At 34.5% G+C, this 25,293-nt stretch overlaps 1 protein-coding gene across 4 annotated transcripts in view; it reads right to left on the reverse strand.

Annotated features, from left to right (window-relative positions):
* The window catches only part of LOC138702941 (uncharacterized), a 257,644-nt gene that overhangs the window by 186,552 nt on the left and 45,799 nt on the right, over window positions 1–25,293 (reverse strand). Inside the window, exon 1 of one of the 4 annotated variants that reach the window (XM_069830359.1) lies at window positions 10,087–10,200. The exons of the other annotated variants lie outside the window; for them this stretch is intronic. The gene's annotated coding sequence lies outside the window, so the exon portion shown is untranslated. Of the gene's footprint in view, window positions 1–10,086; window positions 10,201–25,293 lie in introns of those variants that run through there. 4 annotated transcript variants of the gene reach the window in all.

Raw genomic sequence — 25,293 nt, forward strand, 5'->3', positions numbered from 1 at the left:
GACCACTACGATGCTCATGTTGGATGCTCGTGTTCCCATCTTCGAAATGTTTCACCCATCTCCTAACACTGCTGGCGTCCATGCATACATCTCCGTATGCACGCTGAAGCCTGAGGTGAATTTCAGCAGAAGAATTTTTCTTCTTTAACAAGGAATTTAATGACAGCACGCTGTCGAAACGAACCATCGTTGTCGACCATTTTGCAAACGTTGCCTATGGTTACACGATAGAAGTTAATGAATGACTTCACAATATGTCAATACATAGTATAAAGTCTGTAGATTATGATTACGCAGGGTTAGTTAAAAGTTCCGCACCACCTAAATAACTTTTGAAGCATACGGTTCAGTGACACGAAACTTGGTATGTGAGGATAACCATATGCTAAGAACTCAATAATGGTATTACCGAGTTTTTTATACTTCTGGTTTAACCGGAAGTAACTCCAACTCTCTTATTTTAAATAGAACACCCAATATATTTTTTTCTTTTTGAATAAAGCTCATTAAGAGCTTTTCAAAAAGTACCCACACTTGATACTTCTGTACAAATTCAGTGTTGCTAAATAAAAATGGAAGTGGTGCAAGATATTCCTAAAGCCTGGTTAAATCATTCCTTAAATGGTTTCTATGATCGAGTGACACATTGTAAAGCACCTGAGGGTTACCAATTTGAACACATAATTTAGAAGGTGAGCTAGCTTTGTTTTGTTTTCGTTAAGGAAGGAGTATTTTATTATTTTAATATTCGATACACTTTGCTGTTTTATTGACTTAGCAACACTGAATTTGTACAGAAGTATCGAGTGTGGGGTACTTTTTGAAAATCTCTTAATGAGCACTATTCAAAAATAAAATATTGTGACAGCCACCTCGAGACTCGAACACGCTTCCCGCAAGAGAGCAGGTCGCGCGCGAGTCGACACGGGCTCCACAGAGTACTGGGGGGACGGTGCGCGGCGGAGAGGAGAGGCTAAGTCGTCCGTGTTTTGGGAGGGTTGCGCGCGCATCTGGTGCTTGCGGAAAGAAGGGGAAAGAGTGATCGCGGCGGAGAGGAGGGGTCCGGATTGTTCGAGTGCTTTCTCTGGAGTGCTATCTGGACGCGCGTCGAAAAATCGCGAACTCGAACTTTCCAGGCTACGTCGCTGTGATTATAAAAGAAGAAACGCAAGTCAACTCGGACAGTGTGATTCATGATTAGTCAGTCAGTAAGCCAGTCTTGTGTAGCAGTGAAGCCAGCTTCGAGACCAGAGCGCGACTTGAGTTGTGTCCGTAACTGTGGAGCCTGAAGCCCGGAGTTCGAGTGCAGTGGACCGCAGTTGGGGGACCTGAGTTCGAAGTTCAGCGGATCGTCTCTGAAGGTCTGTGGTTGGAGATTCTGTGAACGCGAGTGACTGAGCTAGAAGAACTAGCCAAGACAAACGAGCTGTGAACTGAGAACTGACCGTTCTGTGTTGTAAATAGTGCTTTGTAAATATTAGTTAAGATTAACAGTTCATTGTTGTTCGTAATAGTCCAAGTAAATTGTCATTGTCGTCAGTGGAGTGCACTAACGAATACTGTGTTACTGTGTGGAGAGCAAATCCTATTGTTGAGATAATAAAATTAATTGTTGTTGAGTTGAAATAAATTTACAATATATATATTGGGTGTTCCATTTAAAATAAGAGAGTTGGAATTACTTCCGGTTAAACCGGAAGTAGAAGAAACTCTGTAATACCATTATTGAGTTCTTAGTATATCCTCACATACCAAGTTTCATGTCATTGAACCGTATGTTTCAAAAGTTATTTAGGTGGTGCGGGACTTTTAACTAACCCTGTATAATCGTTTTTGTTACATTGTTGAAATTGAAATTATAACTGTGTTGCTCATGACTCTCAGTACGAACCTCTGTACTTCTTCAGAGCGAAATTAATGTTACAACACAGCACTACAAATTTTTGCTCAAAACTTAATTCTGCATATGAATTTTAGTTGGAGAGCAGTATTGTTATGATATTGATTATTACTTGAATTTTCAGCAACTTCGTCGATGAAACTTTCTCAAAATTGTTAACAGATACTTGTAAATTCAATATGATACATGTTTTTTTTTTTAAGAATATAACTAGGCTTCGAGACTTCGGACCCGATAGAGCAGTTCAGTCGAAAATCCGCATAACGGCGTACTGAGTATAGTGGTAAAGCGTACAGTGGGTGGGGTACTGTAGAATGAATGACAACAAATACGCAAAGGGAAACGCTCTGGATTTGAAGGTTCTGATGAATAATTTGGTTTTCATACAAACCTATTTTCAAACTGTGTCTGAAACTATTACACGGTTAGAAAAGTCAGAGCAAGAGATGCCGGAAGCCCTCAAATTAGTTGAGGAAATGACGCAGAGAATTAATGAGACACCAAGTACACCGGTTACTGAACGTGTGAAACAGAAGTGGAAATCAATTTTATGTAAAAAAATAACGGATATGGAACATTGTGTAATATAAACAGCAAATTAGTGGACATAGAGTCACCCGAGAATGAAGAACTGTCTCTTAGAGACTGCAATGAGGTAAGGTTTTTTCGTTTTGCTCCTATAAAGTCATGCGACGTAGAGCGCATCTTTTCACAGTACAAACTGTGTTTGGTAGACAACTGAAAAAGATTTACGTTTGAGACACTGAAAATGTATCTTGTAGTACATTGTAATTCGGTACTGTAACTGCACTTCCTAAAGACGACCAATAGGATAAATGAAGAAATTAAAATTGCTACATGTTTATTTCCACCATTGACACTGTGTATAATTAAACACAAATACTTATAAAAGACAGGAGAATAAATGATTTTCACATTCTTTTGACATTGTCATTGTGTAATGTATATTTACTATCAGAATGTACATATGTGTGTGTTTCCCCATACTACCGTACTCTATTCTAAACAGCAACGTTGTTACCTCAACACATCTCTACCTTTCACTCCCTGCAGCGAGTCAACAACCTATAGTACAAGCACAGTAAACTTACAGTCTTACTAATAAACCGTGTATAGTTTTTATACGAGACTTATGCGGAGTTGAGACAGAAAACGTTACTAATAAACCGTGAATAAGCTATGGACGTATAAACAGGCTGTAACTATACAATGGGAATTGCTTTGTAGTAGTTATATACACGAAACCCCTTGTTTAAGCGTTGTATATAGAGAAAAAATGGCCACCCTCTAACAGCTGTTCGTATCGACTGTCATTTTATGATGATGTTTACCTTGTAACCACAGAAGAACAAACCAAAGATCATAGAATTATTAGAATAATATTGCTGTAGCTTGTACTCTTTGACAAATTGTAGTGTGGTAATCGATTAGAGCCAGTTGTACTATCAATATTTAACACGCCATACTAGAGCGCTCTACCGGATGCAGTAGAGAACCTCGGATATTCTATTACCTTTAGTAACGAAGTAATGACGAAACTATGACGTAGCTGTGTAACAGTTATACTGTTATACACGACGTATGTAGTGATTATTAGTAAGGAATTTACACACGACTTATAAAGGAGCTACTTATTGTATAAGTATAAGACAGTTAAACGTCTGTATATAGAGTTTTTATTAGTAAGACCGTTATTGTATTGGGTCCGAAGTCTCGAAGCCTGAATATAACACTAACTGCGAAATTCAGACATTCGAAAATACCACAAATTATTAAAACACATCTGTCTTTGATAGGGCTTGGCAAACAAATCTATGGCGTAGTGAACGTAAAAACAAATGCCAAGAGGATCCCATTTAAAATTGAAAATCGGGTATTTAAATTTTCATATACGAGCAGAACATATCTGACACCATGATATTATATTCCTCGTTTTCAACCGAATCCCGCTACTTCCGTCAAGAAGACCGCAAAAGCACGTCAAATCTGTCTTGTTAGACCACACATGTTCAGCACATGCTCTGCATGAGATAGCAGCACAGATATGTGTGATGTTTCCGGATTCTTTATACCAGTATGAAATGCGAAGAAGAATATTTACAGAACCTCAAGAATGACTGAGTTTTCAAAGCCAACAGGACTCCCTTGGGTTGTATACGTGCCTGTCATCTGCCTTCTGTATCGACGATTAAAGGCTGGCAGTTTCAGAATTCTTGTAGAAACTTATAACCAGGCTTCGAGACTTTGGACCCGATACAATAAGTTTACTGTGCCTGTACTATAGGTTGTGACTCACAGCAGGTAATGAAAGGTAGAGATGTGTTGAGGTAACAACGTTGCTATTTAGAATATATTACGGTAGTATGGGGAAACGCACACATATGGACATTCTGAAAGTAAATATACATTACACAATGACAATGTCAAAAGAATGTGAAAATCATTTATTCTCCTGTCTTTTATAAGCATTTGTGTTTAATTATACACAGTGTTAATGGTGGAAATAAACATGTAGCAATTTTAATTTCTTCATTTATCCTATTGGTCGTCTTTAGGAAGTGCAGTTACAGTACCGAATTACAATGTACTACAAGATACATTTTCAGTGTCTCAAACGTAAATCTTTTTCAGTTGTCTACCAAACACAGTTTGTACTGTGAAAAGATGCGCTTTACATCGCATGACTTTATAGGAGCAAAACGAAAAAAACCTAACATCATTGCAGTCTCTAAGAGACAGTCCTTCATTCTCGGGTGACTCTATGTCCACTAATTTGCTGTTTATATTACACAATGTTCCATATCCGTTATTTTTTTACATAAAATTGATTCCCACTTCTGTTTCACACGTTCAGTAACCGGTGTACTTGGTGTCTCAATAATTCTCTGTGTCATTTCATCAATTAATTTGAGGGCTTCCGGCATCTCTTGCTCTGACATTTCTAACCGTGTAATACTTTCAGACACAGTTTATATGAAAACCAAATTATTCGTCAGAACCTTCAAATCCAGAGCGTTTTCCTTTGCGTATTTTTTGGCATTCATTTCACAGTACCCCCACCCACTGTACGCTTTACCACTATACTCAGTACGGCGTTATGCGGATTTCCCACTGAACTGCTTTATCGGGTCCAAAGTCTCGAAGCCTGATGATCATTCTTTTATTTATCACCATCAAAGTGAGTGCACTCTAACAAACGTTCTTTATTTAAGGTTAAATTTTGATCCCTGCATAATAAATTCAGACACAGTTTGAAAATAGGTTAGTACGAAAGCCAAATTATTCATCAGAACCTTCAAATCCAGAGCGTTTTTCCTTTGCGTATTTGTTGTCATTCATTCTACAGTACCCCCACCCACTGTACGCTTTACCATTATACTCAGTACGCCGTTATGCGGATTTCCCACTGAATTGTTCTATCGGGTCCGAAGTCTCGAAGCCTGCTTATAACCATAGTTTCTTCCAGAAAACTTTATCCAGGACGGGGAAGATTCAGAATCAGCTATGCTGATTGCACTAAAGAACAGTTCTTTTTTTATTAGGTTATTTTACGACGCTGTATCAACATCTCAGGTTATTTAGCGTCTGAATTAAATGAAGGTGATAATACCGGTGAAATGAGTCCGGGGTCCAGCACCGAAAGTTACCCAGCATTTCTCGTATTGGGTTGAGGAAAAAACCCCGGAAAAAACCTCAATCAGGTAACTTGCCCCAACCGGGATTCGAAACAAGATGGCCCACCTTGTTTCGCGGCCATACGTGCTGACCGTTACTCCACAGGTGTGGACTAGAACAGTTCATTATTGAACACATTTTACAGTTATGCAGTTAAAACCTTAAAAAAATAACGTTACATTGAATCTTATAAATTTATCAAAGTCTCTTGAAAGATGTGTCTTCATATCGAACTACATACTTTGTCGTTCTCCTTAAGCATTTCAAAACAGTCATGTTTTTTTATTGTTTCGAATTATATTTTTATTTTCTTGAACTAATGTTCGGAAGGTACACGTAAATGAAAACATTTAATATTCCTCCAAATCCTCTGGATTACCAAAAAATAAATCTCTAGAATACCAAAATTCCTTAAGACATTTGAATTTATTTATAATTGTACTGTTTAAGTACATATCATAGACTGCATCTTGCTACCAAAAAGAAGTGCGTTATATGTCGGTACTTATTTTTAGTAGCCTCCCTATGGGAATAAAAAATCAAACTCAAAACATAAGATTATTTAGGGCCAATTAAAGAAGTACCGGTACCTAATTTCTGACGCCTTCTATTCTATAGGTGAATTTGCAGGGATATTTCTGTGTTATATTAATTAAGTATCTATCAGAGAGGGTTTGAAATTGAACGCGTTACATCAGCTTCTTGGCTATGCGGATGACGTGAATGTGTCAGGAGAAAATCAACTATAAGGGAAAACACGGGAATTTTACTTGAAGCAAGTAAAGAGGCAGGTTTGGAAGTAAATTCCGAAAGACAATGATTATGTCTTGTGACCAGAATATTGTACGAAATGGAAATAGAAAAATTGGAAATTTATCTTTTGAAAAGGTGGAAAAATTCAAATATCTTGGAGCAACAGTAACAAATATAAATTACACTCGGGGGGAAATTAAAAGCAGAATAAATATGGGAAATGCCTACTATTATTCGGTTGAGAAGCTTTTTTTTCATCCAGTATGCTTCCAAAAATCTGAAAGTTATAATTTATAATACGGTTATATTACCGGTTGTTCTGAATGGTTGTGAAACTTGGACTCTCACTTTGAGAGGAGAACAGAGGTTAAGGGTGTTTGAAAAGAAGATGCTTAGGAAAATACTTGGGGCTAAGAGGGATGAAGTTACAGGAGAATGGAAAAAAGTTACACAACGCAGGCATTGTATTCTTCACCTGACATAATTAGAAACATTAAAGATATTTTTATTAATTTGTCCTACAGAATAATATCTGTAATATTGACAATTAATATTTGAGGAGAAAATTGTCAATATTACAGATATTATTCTGCAGGACAAATTAATAAAAATATCTTTAATATTCTCATAGCTAGCAGTGGAGATAATAGATGGCGAAGGGTGAAGATAATAGATGGCGAAGGGTGAAGATAATAGATGGCGAAGGGTGAAGATAATGGCGAATCGGGAAGATAACAGATGATGAAGAGTGTAGATAATAATGGCGAAGGGTGAAGATAATAAATGGCGAATGGAGAAGATAACAGATGATGAAGAGTGTAGATAATAATGGCGAAGGATGAAGATAATAATGGCGAAGGGTGAAGATAATAATGGCGAAGGGTGAAGATAATAAATGGCGAATGGAGAATATAACAGATGATGAAGAGTGTAGATAATAATGGCGAAGGGTGAAGATAATAATGGCGAAGGGTGAAGATAATAAATGGCGAATGAAGAAGGTAACAGATGATGAAGAGTGTAGATAATAATGGCGAAGGGTGAAGATAATAAATGGCGAAGGGTGAAGATAATAAATGGCGAAGGGTGAAGATAATAAATGGCGAATGGAGAAGATAACAGATGATGAAGAGTGTAGATAATAATGACGAAGGGTGAAGATAATAATGGCGAAGGGTGAAGATAATAAATGACGAATGGGGAAGATAACAGATGATGAAGAGTGTAGATAATAATGACGAAGGGTGAAGATAATAATGGCGAAGGGTGAAGATAATAATGGCGAAGGGTGAAGATAATAAATAGCGAATGGAGAAGATAACAGATGATGAAGAGTGTAGATAATAATGGCGAAAGGTGAAGATAATAATGGCGAAGGGTGAAGATAATAAATGGCGAAGGGTGAAGGTAATAAATGGCGAATGGAGAAGGTAACAGATGATGAAGAGTGTAGATAATAATGGCGAAGGGTGAAGAAAATAATGGCGAAGGGTGAAGATAATAAATAGCGAAGGGTGAAGATAATAAATGGCGAATGGAGAAGGTAACAGATGATGAAGAGTGTAGATAATAATGGCGAAGGGTGAAGATAATAATGGCGAAGGGTGAAGATAATGGCGAAGGGTGAAGATAATAATGGCGAAGGGTGAAGATAATAAATGGCGAATGGAGAAGATAACAGATGATGAAGAGTGTAGATAATAATGACGAAGGGTGAAGATGATAATGGCGAAGGGTGAAGATAATAATGGCGAAGGGTGAAGATAATAAATGGCGAATGGAGAAGATAACAGATGATGAAGAGTGTAGATAATAATGACGAAGGGTGAAGATAATAATGGCGAAGGGTGAAGATAATAATGGCGAAGGGTGAAGATAATAAATAGCGAATGGAGAAGATAACAGATGATGAAGAGTGTAGATAATAATGGCGAAGGGTGAAGATAATAATGGCGAAGGGTGAAGATAATAAATGGCGAATGGAGAAGGTAACATATGAAGAGTGTAGATAATAATGGGGAAGAGTGAAGATAAATAGCGAAGAGTGAAGATAATAAATGGCGAAGGGTAATAATATTATGACCAAAGCTCGGAACTTGGGGACTTGTGTGTCGTGTGCATGAGTAAGGTTACAGGTACAACGTACACACAGCTCACGCTGCAAGTGCTCAGGGACAGTCGTGTGTACTAAGAAAGTGGTCACATCGAATGAGAGGAAGACGAACGAGGAAACTTCCTTTATACTCGTATATTTATTTATTAATTTATTTTATTTATTTACTCATTCTGGTGTAGTTAAGGCCATCAGGCATTCTCTTCCACAACGCCAGGAATACAAATACAATAATAGAAATAAACAGAAAAAATACACTATATACAAAATAAAGCTACACAAGAAATAAAGATACAGAAAAAAACACTATAAACAAAGTAAAGCCACACAAAAATATACACAGGTTGCAGTCACACAAACGAGGAAACTTTGGCATATCGAAGACAATGACATTCAGAGAATTACATATAAACGGTCCGTTTGAGGAATTAGAAAATACGTGTTATTCGAATGGATATTGTACAAGTTTGAAAATACAGTTTTTTAAATTTTAGGTACAGAATTTCGTGGAGGAATTCCAAGGAGATTCATTATTTTCTTCCAATGGAGAGTTTATATTTTGTAAGTTGTGCCACACAAACTAGAGGCTGGAAACCGGCATTCATTGAAAGACATTACAGTCCCTTAAATTGGTGGAAGATTTGCCCATAGCCATGGATCAAGTAGCAGAGGAACCTACCGTAGAATAAATTGAAAACTATTTTTGAGAAAAATTTAGGATATACTTATCTTTCTCACATACGAGATCAGCTAGCAATTGAAGAAAATGAAACAGAAAACAGTGACAGTGAAAACATTCAGTATTTTAGGTTTGCTCCCGTCACTTCATGTGACTTAGAAATAAGTTTTTCTCGTTTCATTTCAGCGAAGAAGTTATGGATCCGAAAACCTTCGAATGTACGTAGTCATACATTGTAATAAAATGTACAAAGCAGAACAGTAAATTTGATATATTTCTCATGTTTATTTTTATTATATATGTTATAAAATTACGTGTTTCAACCTACCATAATAATATCAATATGTTGTTCCAGACAGAAACCACTTTTATAGCAGACTGACAGTACCTCTGTGCTAGAAGCGGGAGTTTGTTGACGTTGAAGTCCGGTCGCTCAGCCATGTGCAAAGACACAAGTCCCCAAGTTCCGAGCTTTGATTATGACAAATGCTAGTAGACTATATAGCATAGAGTGATGATAATAGGTACTGGTGGGTGATAAAAGATTGCGACAGATAGTAAAAGGTTGCTAAGTCTTTGTAGGGAAGAAGTGTCAATGTTAGGAGGCGACGATTGATGATAAGTTAATAGTAATAGTAATAATAATAATAATAATAATAATAATAATAATAATAATAATAATAATAATAATAAGTGTTGTTGGGTGACTATTGATAATTATGGTGATTGGTGATAAATATGGCAGTTATGACTGCAATGGTTATAGATGCCGAAGAATTCATGAGAGTGACGTCGATGAAGACTGTCCTTAGTCTTGGCCCTGATGTGATCAGGTCTTGGTAATGGTTAGTCATTAAGACGAAAACGAGGATGGTAAAATGACGTCACAGAAAGCGTCGGGTCTCCAGACACACATAGCTGCTTGTTACGTGAGCTTGTACTTACGTTACAGGCTAACACGCGACAGAACAGGACCGGACGGCGTGGGACACAGCACTACAATGCGATGGCACCTGCGGGGAGACGCGAGGCCTTGGCGCGTCTCATTGCCATGGCGACGGAGTACGAATTTGTTCAATTGAAAAGCGAGGGCGTAACATGTACATAAAACAACATATATGCAGAATGTTCGGATCGCTATCTATCGAGCAGCACACTCCATTCCGACGATAAGTTGCTTATCGGTAAACTGTCATGTGTCTGCTATGAATCTAAGCAGATATACCCATACAATGCGGATCCAGCACAGTCATTTGTCTTCCGTTGTCCACCTCTTTATCAACACTTCTACAGTGCTGATTTAGCTTACGACTTCACTTCTGTGATGCCAGTTTCAGGATTTCTATTAAGCTGCTAGTACACGATTAAATTCTTCTTCCAATTCAATAATTTACGAGAAAACTTATCAAATATCTATATATATAATTTGAACTGGTAATGGAAATTACGGGAAAACGGCTGAACGGATTTTAATAAATGGCCTCTCATTTTGAAGCTTGGAACCTAAAGTTTTTCGGAAAAGTAGTACTTTTCAGTGAAATGTCAATTTTCCTACATAATTTTCCTATTTTCCAAAATCCATTTGTTGTCAGTTTTGAGAACTAATTTTATCCAATCACGGCCGACTTGATTGAATTTCAGAACAAAACACACACTACAATAAACAATAGGCTATTACACGAAGGCCATGACCTGCAGGATTGCCGACATATTTAGAGCTCAATTCAATTTGTTATTAAAAACTGATTCTGCAGTGTATAATTTTCTGAGTACAGCTGTGTATTGGATATTCAAAACTACGAAACTTGAGGTGGTTTGATGACATTATTACCATTAGAAATTAAATATTATTATAGTTAATATCATGATGCATCTATTTTTTTCATTAATTGTACATAATATTGGTGCTATATTGATGACGTGAAAGTGAAACGTTTTGTGGTTATGTAAGTAAATGTAGAGAATATCTTAATTTAGATCTTCATTTCCATAATTTACTGAGTGGCTGCTATATATAACTACAAAACTTAAGTAAGATAATAATATTGTTATTAAAAATCAAATATTTTTATACTTATTAACCCAGTGGGGTTGGGTATTTTTCATATACTTGATGGCGGTGTAGTGTAGATATTGATATGTGTCATTGTCTTCAGTATTGGCTCGAGAGAGCGCAGAAATTACAGTTCCTAAGGAAAGATAAAAAGGTATTACTTACTGATGAAATAAGAGGCCTAGAAAATTTTGTAGTCTCCAGATCATTTCAGCAAGGATAAAATGATTTTACGCTCTACATTTCAAGTTCTACATGCAGCAGCTATACGAAAATGTATTGTTCGAAAGCTTAGCAAACCTGACATTTTTTTTTTTTTTTTTTAATTTTTCCTACAATCCACAATGACCTGAAATAGCTACTGCTATCGTCCTGACATTGATACTTGCGTTTTCACGTTGAAACTCAAAAACTGAAGTTGGATATGTTCAAGAAAAAGTATGTGGCCTAAAAAAAATCCATTCAGAGGGAGTATGTTTCATTATTATGGAAGCAAATAACTATCAAAAAGACAAGTATTCTTCATTGAAAATAAATCTGAAAAATTTTTATTTGAACGTCTAACGAACTTAGTTTGCAGCAGCATTTGCTGCACAAGCCACTAGTTGTAATATAATCTAATAATTTTATTTAGAGTTCAGTCTAATTGACATATCACCAGGGGCGGCTTTCGAAGAGGGGCTGCGGAGCTGCAGCACCCCCAGACATTTGTGGCTTTTGTCTCGTTTTATGTTGTGAAAAACATTTATTATACAGTCTCTATTTAGCGGCTCGAATTTTTTTTAAAATTTCGCTCTAAATGACATGGCACGCAATCGTTAGTGAAGTCACTTCCTCCCCTGGTGCTGCCAGAGCGAAACCAGAGACAAGGACTATAAGGTGAAGCCACTTCCTCCCCTGGAGCTGCCAGTCTCGTCTCGGATGCTTTGCGCGTTAGTTTTACCCCTCCTCCCTGCTGCCCCTTGCCGTGAATCCAGAGTTTCCAGGCGCTGCAAAATTTGCAGCAGTTTGTCAGTAGCGCGCAGTTTTAAATACGTTTCTTTAATGCTGTGAGTATAACAAGTGCAACAATGTTTAATTCTGTACAATATTTACAGTCTATTCAGTTCAGTACCTTAACAATTCAGGAGAAATGTGAAATTAAGTGCCCATCAGTTGAATCTCATAATGGAAAGAGCCGCTAAACAAAATACAAAGGCTCGCATATTTTTTTGATAATTTATCCAGTATCCCTGCTTTCTTCTCTCGATCTGTATTAGATTAATGTGTTTCAAAGACAATTCCATCAGCTGGGGCAACAAGATGGGTTTAAAATAAGAACAGTAAATGTTGTTCATGAGAAGGTGGAGCCATTGCTAGAATGTTATCAAACCATAATGGAATCTGAAACATCTAACATCACAATAAATGAGGCAAGCGCCCTGGTGCGTACTCTTGAAGATCCTGACTTCAATTTCTGGCTCAGTTATTTTTTTTCATTTATTGATGTATCATGTGTATATATTATACAACCAACTACAACATCGCCAGTTAGATATTTGTAAGGTTCAAATCTGCATATAAAAAATTAAATTATGGTTTATTTAACGACACTCGCAACTGCAGGGATTATATCAGCGTCGCCGGTGTGCCGGAATTTTGTCCGCAGGATTCTTTTAAATGCCAGTAAATCTACTAACATGAGCCTGTCTCATTTAAACACAACTTACATGATAAGGCGCATGGAACTAATCTTTAAATAAAGTAAGTTACTTGGTTTATTTTTGTATGCAGCCCCCCTTAATTCAATACCCACGAGCCACAACTGCATATCATAGTTTAATAGTACATTATGCAACGAGCATATAATGATAGTAATTAGGCTAAGACGCGAGTATGTTTGTTTATGAAACGAGCGCAAGCGAGTTTCATAATTTTCATACGAGCGTCTTAATTACCATTATAGGCAAGTTTCATACGACTTTTTATGCTCGACCATATTTCTAACTTGAAACTATTCAAAAGTATTCATTTTATTCGTATCTGACTGAAGAGCGGAAGTGACCTTGTGCATAGCTCGTAAATTGTGAGATGTGCGCAGACGAGAAAGTATTGATTTTTTCCGAGGAACAATAATGTCATTGACCTTGATATAATCTAGACTTCTAGAGAATAACAAACTAATTTTGATATAACCTGGAAATTGATTTAGAACTGAAAAACGAGATGACAAATTGAATTTATTTGAATATTATTTACAATTAACGCTAATTATTATAGTAACAGAACATAACTTCTCCGACAGTATTGGATTTCCAGCCTCCGTGACATTTCCCTCGTTGTCTTTCGATTGCATATCCGAGAATAATCGAAAACCTGAACTTTAATGAATAGGTGTACTTTAATGACATGCATTAAAGGACTGCTACCAGGTGTATAATTACTACATTTCGGCATGGTCGAGCATAAAATCAATAACACTTACAAATGTATATGATCATTGCATATTATAAAATTGAAATGCAAACGTTTTCGCCCTTGGGCATCATCAGGCATTTGACTCACAATATCTTATACAATTTTTACTATATCTTTGGTGTGATATATGTACCAGATAATTGATATTTACAATCTTGTGTATATTAATAAATAACTATTTAAATGGTTAACTCTATGATATATAACAATCTGAAATTTAATTAATACAGATATTAAAATTATATGTGATATAATTGTAACTAAAATGTTGTGTTGCTCTTATATTTCTTAGTTATGAAATTGTGATCATTAAAACAACATAATGAAAAAGCATACCCTAACTCCAGTAATATTACTGTAAGTGCAAGTTTGAACCAATAAATTATTGAGATTTGCGATAAAATAATGAGTCTAGGAAATTGTATATTTAGTATGTAGAATTACATTTGTTTATAGATCTTTTGTTATATTATTAAGTTTTGTACTTGTGAACTATATCAATAAATCAATATGACAATACATTAATATTACTACAAAAACGTATCATCAAAATTTGTCTGCATAAACTACTTGATTATCCGACGCAATTTATTTATTCTGAATTCCAAGTACTAAAAATTGAGCAAATACATAAACATATAGTATTAATTTATTTTCACAAAAAATCGAATGAATTTTATAACTGAAAAACATATACATAACACATAGAAGAAATGTCCCAACTCTTTTGGCAGAACCTAAATGCCACACTACAGCTGGATTAAGACACAGTAGGAATTATGGACCAAGACTATACAATTCAGTATTGAAAAATAATCCAGACCTAAGCAATCTACACATTCTTAAGTTTAAAAATAAAGTGAAAATGTTTGTATGATATTTGATAAATTTTATTATTTTTTTTTTTAAGTGTTACTAGCATTATATGTTACTAATATTTATTGTATTTATCTGATGCATGTAACCTATAAGATAAAACATTGTAATAAATAAATATAAATATATATATATATATATATATATATATATATATATATATATCAATTTCTTAATTAATAACAGTGTATATCTCCGATAAACAGATACACTCGATTGTACTTGTCACTATCTCTGTCATTAGACAGTTCTTGAAATTTATATTTTCCCCGTCATTCATTAAATATTTTGATATGATACCTCTTGCACAAAAGGGGAGATCTATAACTGAAACTTGATTAATATATTTCAGTATTATTTGTATTTATCCTGGTAATAATGAACAGTTTGTCTCGTAGACATTTTGTTTTTCAGCATTAAATTCCCATGATTACCTATATGAGAAGATTCGAAGAGAACGGCAGTTACGTAGACCTTCGGCTCCCCCCTACCACCAATAATTCATAACAGAATGTCAATACGGCGGTTGCTGTCGTCTGCGATACAACGGACTTTTCTGTTGATTTTCGAGTTCGTCATTTTTTTTTGGGTTATTATATGGTTATTTAAGTTGTGTTAACTCTCGCTAAGTGGTTTTATATTATATTTGATCAGTCTTAGTATTTATTTTATTATTGTAAATATTTTTGTTTTATTACTATTATTATTATTATTATTATTATTATTACTATTACTATTATTATTATTATTATTGAATTAATTTGTATTACTATCTTTGTATCATCTCCGTCAAGGATATTCTGTTATTATTATTATTATTATTATTATTATTATTATTATTATTATCATTATCATTATTACTATTATTCCTAACATCAACATTATTATTGATCTCTTTAAAATTTATGTAGATTACTGGGCTGTACCCGAGCACGAGCATATGCTCATTTCGGGTATATATTCATATGTATCATTTCAAATGTAAATTATGAATAAATTTTAAATTTGAATTTGAAATATGATTCATCTTAAACTTCATAATAGGCCAATATACTTCAAATTCTGGTATTTAGAGGATATTGGAAAAGTAACTATTTTTCAGATGAACTTTTTCACTATATGTAGAGGTCTTTTGAACATTATTGATATATAGGTCAATAGAGTGCATTAATCCTTACTATGAAGAGATAAAAAATAATTTTGGTGAAAAAGTGGATTTAGAGGGTTTTTGGAATTGTGCGCCTCAATTTAATAATGTTGGTTATTCCTGTAGAAAAATACCAACTTTTATACGGCACTCGATAGATTTACTGTCAGTTAGTAGATGAAGATCAAACCGTCTAAATAGCGGACAGTCAAGGTAACATAAGCGAGGCAAGACTTCTGTGTAATTATCACGTCTGAATATAATAAGTTAACAGCGTGATAATTATAGTAGCTTCCTAAACTATGCGATAAGGAACCTCCTGTCTCGCGTGCTAAAGGACATGGGAACGAGTTACACCACTGCCTGACAGCGTAGCAGCTATTGCTTGTAATGTTAATCAAGAGTATCCGTGTTGTGGAAGGTTAATAATAACCATTTCAGCTTGAAATATTTTCTTTAAACATTAACGCTCACTAGATCAATCAACACGAGCATACACGGAGTCCTCCATATAGGCCAACAACACTTCCCTCGCACAGCAAGCTAAGGGCATTTTCTGTTAACACGCCTCGTAATTACCTCGAAATCGGTCGCTATTTATACGATACTATAGCTCGATCAACTAAAAAAAGACCTACGACTTTTCCAATACTCACGTGGCCATGGAGGGGGAAGATGTCATTACGAGCAGCTCGCTAGGCCGGGTTACACTACCAACTGTGGTAGACAATGACACTGTCCCTTCCTTCAAAACGTTTTTTATCAAGCTGACCGAAACTCCCGTAGCTTCCTTGTTGATGTGACAACATTATATTTCTACTTAAATTCTTTTTTTTTTCTCTGTCTTTTAAGGGGTTAGGTACAGCTTACAGCAGTAAAATTTTGGAAATATTCAACATTTTTTTCCTCCATTACTGTATCTTATACAATAATGAAAATTGGTATGTGTAAAACACTGTCCTGCTATATGAAAAAAATATTTTTACGATTAAAAAAAAAATTCACATTTTTTTGTTTCAAAATTCATTTCACTGTGCAGTGATGAAGCATTTTCCACATAACTCAAAAACCTTCCAACATTCTGTGATGAAATTGTTTGTGTGTATTTATGCATGTCATATCTACAATATGATGCAAGATCACTTCTCTACCTTTGATAGATTGTATGATAAAAATATATATTCATTTAAAAGAATGGTCAAGTATCAGTACTTTCTTCTAAAACAAAATAAAAAATAATATATTATTTATTAAAGAATATAGTTGAAAGAGCATGATATTGTTAACATGAATTTCAGTAATAAAATAAAAGAGAGAGAACATGAAAAAGTTAACAAGTGTATGAATTATGAGGGAAACGCTTCATCACTGTACAGTGAACTGCCATCATTTTGAATATGTAAATAAATAAATATATATATATATATATTTTTTTTTTTAAAATCGTAAAAATATTTTTATGCTCGACCATGCCCAAATGTAGTAATTATACACCTGGCAGCAGTCCTTTAATGCACCTCATTAAAGTACACCTATTCATTAAAGTTCAGGTGTTAAGCCAATGACAAGTCACCTTTGTACCGTTATAAAACCGCAAGTATCAATTATTCTCGGATATGCAATCGAAAGACAATTAACGAAATGTCACGGAGGCTGGAAATCCAATACTGTCGCAGAAGGTTATGTTCTGTTACTATAATAATTAGCCTTAATTGTAAATAATATTCAAATAAATTCAATTTGTCATCTCGTTTTTCAATTCTAAATCAATTTTCAGGTTATATCAGACTAATGTTCATCTTATTCTCTATCAAGGTCAATGACATTCGGCCTCGGAAAAAATCAATACTTTCGCGTCTGCGCACATCTCACAATTCAGGTCAGTCCGCACATAACCATAACATGACCTAATTTTGAATAATTTCAAGTTAGAAATATGGTCGAGCATAAAAAGTCGTATGAAACTTGTCTATAATGGTAATTAAGACGCTCGTATGAAAATTATGAAACGAGCGCTCGTTTCGTAAACAAACATACTTGCGTCTTAATTACTACCATTATAGGATCGTTACATAATGTACTATTTTTTAATATAGCAGAAGGTCAGTGTTTTCCACGTACCAATTTTCATATTGTACAAGATACAGTGATGGAGGAAAAAATGTTGAATATTTCCAAAAATTTTACTGCTGTAACCTGTACCTAAACCCATAAATATTTCGCAATATTATAAATAATTTTATGCGTTTCACTTTTCAAAAGCCTGCCGCGCACATTTGGTTTCTTTTCCATTATTATAAATTAAAATCTGTTTTAACTATATACAATACGTCGAAATGGAATATTAATAGTTGATTGAAAAGTGAAAGATTGGACGCGGACATGAGTGCTGTTTCGAATAGTTCAGAACGTACTCGCTGCGAGACTTCGATTAGGGAGCGCATCTACAACACAACAGATCCCCACTATGACAACCTGCCAGGGGCGGCTTTCGAAGAGGGGCTGCGGAGCTGCAGCACCCCCAGATATTTGTGGCTCTTGTCTCGTTTTATGTTGTGAAAAACATTTATTATACAGTCTCTATTTAGCGGCTCCAATTTTTTTTAAAATTTCGCTCTCAATGACATGGCATGCAATCGTTAGTGAAGTCACTTCTTCCCCTGGTGCTGCCAGAGCGAAACCAGAGACAAGGACTATAAGGTGAAGCCACTTCCTCCCCTGGAGCTGCCAGTCTCGTCTCGGATGCTTTGCGCGTTAGTTTTACCCCTCCTCCCTGCTGCCCCTTGCCGTGAATCCAGAGTTTCCAGGCGCTGCAAAATTTGCAGCAGTTTGTCAGTAGCGCGCAGTTTTAAATACATTTTCTTTAATGTTGTGAGTATAACAAGTGCAACAATGTTTAATTCTGTACAATATTTACAGTCTATTCAATTCAGTACCTTAACAATTCAGGAGAAATGTGAAATTAAGTGCCCATCAGTTGAATCTCATAATGGAAAGAGCCGCTAAACAAAATACAAAGGCTCGCATATTTTTTTGATAATTTATCCAGTATCCCTGCTTTCTTCTCTCGATCTGTATTAGATTAATGTGTTTCAAAGACAATTCCATCAGCTGGGGCAACAAGATGGGTTTAAAATAAGAACAGTAAATGTTGTTCATGAGAAGGTGGAGCCATTGCTAGAATGTTATCAAACCATAATGGAATCTGAAACATCTAACATCACAATAAATGAGGCAAGCGCCCTGGTGCGTACTCTTGAAGATCCTGACTTCAATTTCTGGCTCAGTTATTTTTTTTCATTTATTGATGTATCATGTGTATATATTATACAACCAACTACAACATCGCCAGTTAGATATTTGTAAGGTTCAAATCTGCATATAAAAAATTAAATTATGGTTTATTTAACGACACTCGCAACTGCAGGGATTATATCAGCGTCGCCGGTGTGCCGGAATTTTGTCCGCAGGATTCTTTTAAATGCCAGTAAATCTACTAACATGAGCCTGTCTCATTTAAACACAACTTACATGATAAGGCGCATAAGAAGACAGGTTTTGAAAATAAGATAGAATTACGTCAAGGTTTTTTTTTAAATAATAATAAAAAAAAATTGAAAATAGAGAACTAAGGTATTTAAAAGGTATTCCGATAGTTATATTAATTAGTAAAAGTTCAGAAGAAAATTTGACTTTATAAATTGGTTAACTAATATATTTTAATTTCAATAAGAATGCAATTATAATAAATTTATTAGATCATAATAGAAATCATAATAGAAATGAATCGATAATGAGTACATGCGACATTATGATGAAACTAAATTGAGGTTGATTATGTAAGCAATTTGTCAAGCTTGTTTTTAAGCAGGCATGCGGTAGTCTTCGTAGAAGTTACGCAAACGTTTCTGCTGACATGAAAATATTGTAAGAAAGAAAGATTAACCTACATATGGAATGTACCGATTCAACTATTTCAGGTTCATGACTTACAGTATGTCGACATCTGATCATCTAATTGGAATAATAAATTATTATGTAAAATAAGACCTAAATATTACAATTAGATTTTTGAAAAGGAGCAAATAATTAAGGTTTAAAGTCTTAAGGGTTATCACGATTGGTTTAAACATGCACTAAAACAAGACGTAAGTGCAAGTTTGAACCAATAAATTATTGAGATTTGCGATAGATTAATTAGTTTAGGAAATTGTATATTTATTATGTAGAACTACATTTGTATATAGATCATCATCATCATCATCATCATCATCATCATCATCATCATCATCATCTTCCTAACAAGTATTAGGCCAAGTGGCCTGTTACGGTCTCAAACTAGAATTTTCAGTCCATCTCTTCTTTGGACGGCCTAGAGATCTTTTGCCATATGGATGGTAATGAAGCAGTGCTTTTGGAATTCTGCATCGATTCATTCGTTCGAGATGACCCTTCCACTGAAGTTGATATTTGCTGATGAACTGCATAATGGGTTCTATTTGAAGTTCTTGCATTAGGTCCTCATTTTTTTTATGATCCCAGCGAGTATATCCAGCTGTTGCTCTCATAAACCTCATCTCACTTGCTGTTATTCTACTGACATCTTTATTCTTCACAGTCCACGCTTCGCTACCATAGCTTAATACTGGCTGTGCTAAGGTTTTATACAAGCCTATTCTTGTGTGTCTTTGTACTAGTGAGGGTTTCATGATTTTATTAATGATCCCCATTGTTTTATTATATTTACATATTTTTTCAGCAATATCTACTTCATCATAAGGTGATAGTGTATAGCCAAGATAAGTGAAGGTATTTACTCTTTCTATTATTTTATTATTCAAACAGATTTTGCTTGGTACAGGGAATTTCCCACAAAATGACATGATTTTCGATTTTTCAATATTAATTTCCATGTTATATTTTTCACTGACCTTATTTAAATTGTGTACTGAATATTGTAAATCATCTTCAGTTGATGCCATGAGAACTAAATCATCAGCGAAAAGTAAAGCATCAAGCTGCAAATTTCGATTAATTGGAATAAATCCATGTCGTGTCTGTCGCCAATCTTGAATGATTCTATTTATATATATAATAAACAGAAGTGGTGAAAGGCCACAGCCTTGTCGTACTCCATTATAAATGGGTCGCCACTGTGAAAGTTTATTGTTGCTTCGAATTGCTATGATGGTATTTTATTGTATATAGATCTTTTGTTAAATTATTAAGTTTTGTACTTTTGTGAACAATATCAATAAAGCTATCTATCTATCATGATAAGGCGCATGGAACTAATCTTTAAATAAAGTAAGTTACTTGGTTTATTTTTGTATGCAGCCCCCCTTAATTCAATACCCACGAGCCGCCACTGCAACCTGCGCACGAACGAACACTGGTTTGTGGCGCAGGTTTTAATGTCAGTGGTCGGGCTATAACTTTAGTTTCTGAAATGTTTATAAACAACTTAAAAATGAATACAAGTGCACAGTTATGCCACTTCTACTCTGTATGTAACTAAGAGAACAGCAAATTATCGGAGAATCACAATAAAAAGGTCCTTATTCAAGTTTTAAATTACACTGATACATATTAAATATTTTACATAGAACGAAAAATTGACTTATTTTAACGATTTCTGACTGTGTTGTAGGGTAAGGTTGGCTAATTCCGTGACATATTTAATAAAGTCTATATTTATGCCGAAATTCTAATAAAAATTTTCAAATAACACCTAAATGACGTTATTTGGACCTTTAGCTACAGTTTGTACAGCATTCAGTGTCAACAGTTTCACAAGTTTGGTATACAATATATGATTCTTCATTGTTATACGTGGCTTCTAAATCCGTGACAGGGATCCAAATTCCGTGATGATGGCTTCCTAATTCTGTGATACTTAAATAATCCTCATTAACTGCTCAGAAAACAAACGTGTATTTAGAAAAACACATTAAAGTCATGGTATATTGTTTTAATATGGATTAAGCAAAAAAGTACAACATGGAAAAAGAGCCTATGTGACAAATTTCACAAAAAATACTTGTATAACTACAGGAATACATATTGCATATTAATATATTATAAACAAAATAAACTGAAAGTTAAATTCAATTCAAAATTAAATTTGAATAAATTGAATTATAACACAATTATTTCTCCTTATTTATATTCCTAACAACAGCAGTAATTAAGTTAAATATATGCCCTATTATTTTATTATATTTATTATAATTAATGTTTTCTATAACTTATTTCTATTATTATTTCCACGAACTATTTTCTTTCATAGACATTAATTTTCACAATTTAGCGTTGGCATAATTGATTGAGTGAGCCAGGAAGGAAAAATATGAAAATAAATCCGAAAATGGGAAAGCTCCTGTAGCATTTTTATTCTCACAATGTTTAAATAATCATACACATTGATTCAGCTGACTATCATCTACAGTAATATATCATTTTCATAATGCTATATTAATTCTTACCTCAAATATAAAATGTTTCTTCAGGATCCGTCTCAAGAGAAAGAAAAACTTACTGGTCAACCACCTTTCACTTAACAAAAGCTTCTGCAGTCGATTGCTTCTATTCAAAAGGCGGGTAGTCAATAGAATTGAAAAGAAGACATCTCCTGGCATCTGTTAGGTATTTCAAAAACTTAAAATTCAGACATCACAACTCCATGGCAATCAATTGAACTTTATCACGGGATTAGGGGTATCACGGAATTATGCACCGTTACCCTACATCTCTACTAGTAAGAACCTTTCCCGGTGCCGTACATTCGATTTGGTTACGAGTTTGCCCGCCAGTAGTCGATCCACTCACAGATGTGTCCACCATAAAGCCTCATTTTACATTGGTGTAACAAGTGAGCGGCATGGAATGTTCGAACCTTGCTTGACGAAGTGTTTTCTGGATCGGTAGCGCAGGTCCAAGTACTTGACCGTCACGATCTCCAGACTTAACTCCCCTGGATTTCTTTTTATGGGAATTTGTTAAGGATCGTATGTTTGCAGATGAAGCTCGCACATCCCACAATGAATGCTTTTCTCAAAAAAAAAATAATAATTTTCCCTTAAATGTTTACACTGTTTTACTCGATAAGAACTATCCGTAAGATTCTGATTTTTACTCTTATCATTACAGAAACTGATAAGAAATGATTTATCCCTTTGCAGCTTTTAAATAAAATTAAAATTTCTGTTGTACTCTAATCAAGAAATAACCTATTGCAATTTGTATAATTATTTTACTGGCATTTTAATAAAAGTGGTAACAAAATTTCTCTATTTGCTTCAGAAGAGGAAGTACAGAAAATGAGGAGTGAAAGTCGTTATTTTCTGTTTTGAGTTATTTAAAAAAATGAGTACCAATTTTGCAATATATTATACTAGTGGCTTGTGCAGCAAATGCTGCAAACTAAGTTCATTAGACGTTCAAATAAAAATGTTTCAGTTTTATTTTCAATGAAAAATACCAGACGTTTTGAAAGTTATTTGCTTCCATAATAATGAAACATACTCCCTCTGAATGGTTTTTATGCCAAATACTTTTTCTTGAACCTATGTATCCTATGTGTCTTGAGTTTCAACGTGAAAACGCAAGTAACAATGTCAGAGCGATCAGTGGGTTTTTCATATGGGAGTAAAGCAATAGCTATTTCAGGTCACTGTGAATTGTAAAAGTCAGGTTTGCTATGCTTTTGAAGAATAGACGTAGCATTTTGGTGAAATGTAGAGAGTAAAATCATTTATCCTGCTAAGAGATCTTGCTGAAATGATCGAGAGACTACAAAATTTTGTAGGCCTCTTATTTTATCAGTAAGTAATACCGTCTTTCCTCAGGAACTGTAATTTTTGCGCACTCTCGAGCCAATACCGAAGAGAATGACGCATATAAGTATCTACACCACACCGTCATTAAGTATATGAAAAAGACCCACCCACTTGATTAATAACTATAATAGTATTTTATTTTTAATAACAATATTATTATCTTACGTAAGTTTTGTAGTTTTATATATGTAATACGTAGCTGCCACTCAGTAAATTATAGAAATGAAGATCTAATTTCACACATTCTCTCTATCTACTTATATAACCCCAAAACGTTTCACTTTCATATCATCAGTATAGCATTAATATGTATAATTAATGAAAAATAGTCACATCATGGCATTAACTGTAATGAAATTTCATTTCTAGTGGTAATAATGTCAACAAACCACATATCAAGTTTTGTAGATTTCAATATCCAATACATAGCTATACTCATAAAATTACACACCGCAGAATCAGACCTGTAAATTATTTTCAGCAAGTCTTGAAGATTTTAATAACCAATTGAATTTGAACTCTAAATATGTCAGCAATCCTGCAGGTCACGGCCTTCGTGTAATAGCTGTTGTTGGTTGTAGTGTGTGTTTTGTTTTATTCTGAAATCACGGCCGTGCTGAAATGCAATTAGTTCTCAAAACTGAAGGAAGATGGACTTTGGAAAATAGGAAAATAATGTAGGAAAATTGATATTTCACTGAAAACTACTATTTTTCTGAAAAACTTTGGGTTCCAAGCTTCAAAATGACGGGTCATTTATTAAAATCCGTTCAGCCGTTTTCCCGTAATTTCCATTACCAGTTCAAATTATATATATATATATGTGCAATATTTCCAAAGAAACCGATTTTCATGCACGGAATATGAATAAAACGATTAATAATTATTATTTAAGCGAAATCAAAGTACATAAACGCTCGTGCAGACAATTACCACAGACTTACTTTATCTGATTTAGGCACGCTCAAAACGTATATTTCCAATATTTCGAAATCAATATTTTGCGGAATAAAATTAAAGTAAACATTATGAAAACAAATTTGTTTAGTGTGGTAGGATAAGAAGTAGAAAAATATTACTCAGTTTATCGAATCATGGTTTTGTTCTTTGCATTCACAACTGCTTCCCACGCTTTCTGCACTGTAAAACCGGTCTCTACTTAGACCATGTTTCAAGTTTTTCTAGTCCGATATTGCACAGAAGATAAGACGCTCCTTAAACTGTCACATGAGGGCATAGTGTTGTCATTCAAACGCACAATCCGTAAAAAGATTTTTTCAAATCAGGGATCGCGACCCACTGTCGACTCAGTCATTTTAAATCAGTCATTATTTATATATGCATGACAGGCAAACGAATTGGTCTTCTAACGCAGTTGAAATCCACCATAAGTATACTTAACACCGGAAGGGTGAAACCTAATCATTTTTGTCCTATTACTACATATGCTAGGGCTTATAGTGATTTTCTAGAAGTCAGATTGAATTTTCTTTTACGAACTTTATTTCGAATTTCGAGTACTGACAAATACGACAACAATTTCTCTACACCTTCGATTATAATTTTTAATTTTATTTCATTTTGTTTTAACTGAAAGTAATTATTGCATAACGTATTTAGTACTGTTTACTGTCTCTTAATTAGTGTATTTATATTGTAACTATGACTCAGACCTACTATTAATTCTTTAAAATTGTGTATTATCACTACATAATGTAATAATAATAATAATAATAATAATAATAATAATAATAATAATAATAATAGTAATAGTTTTATTT

The sequence above is a fragment of the Periplaneta americana genome, chromosome 7, assembly GCF_040183065.1.
Source record: "Periplaneta americana isolate PAMFEO1 chromosome 7, P.americana_PAMFEO1_priV1, whole genome shotgun sequence".
Taxonomy (NCBI): domain Eukaryota; kingdom Metazoa; phylum Arthropoda; class Insecta; order Blattodea; family Blattidae; genus Periplaneta; species Periplaneta americana.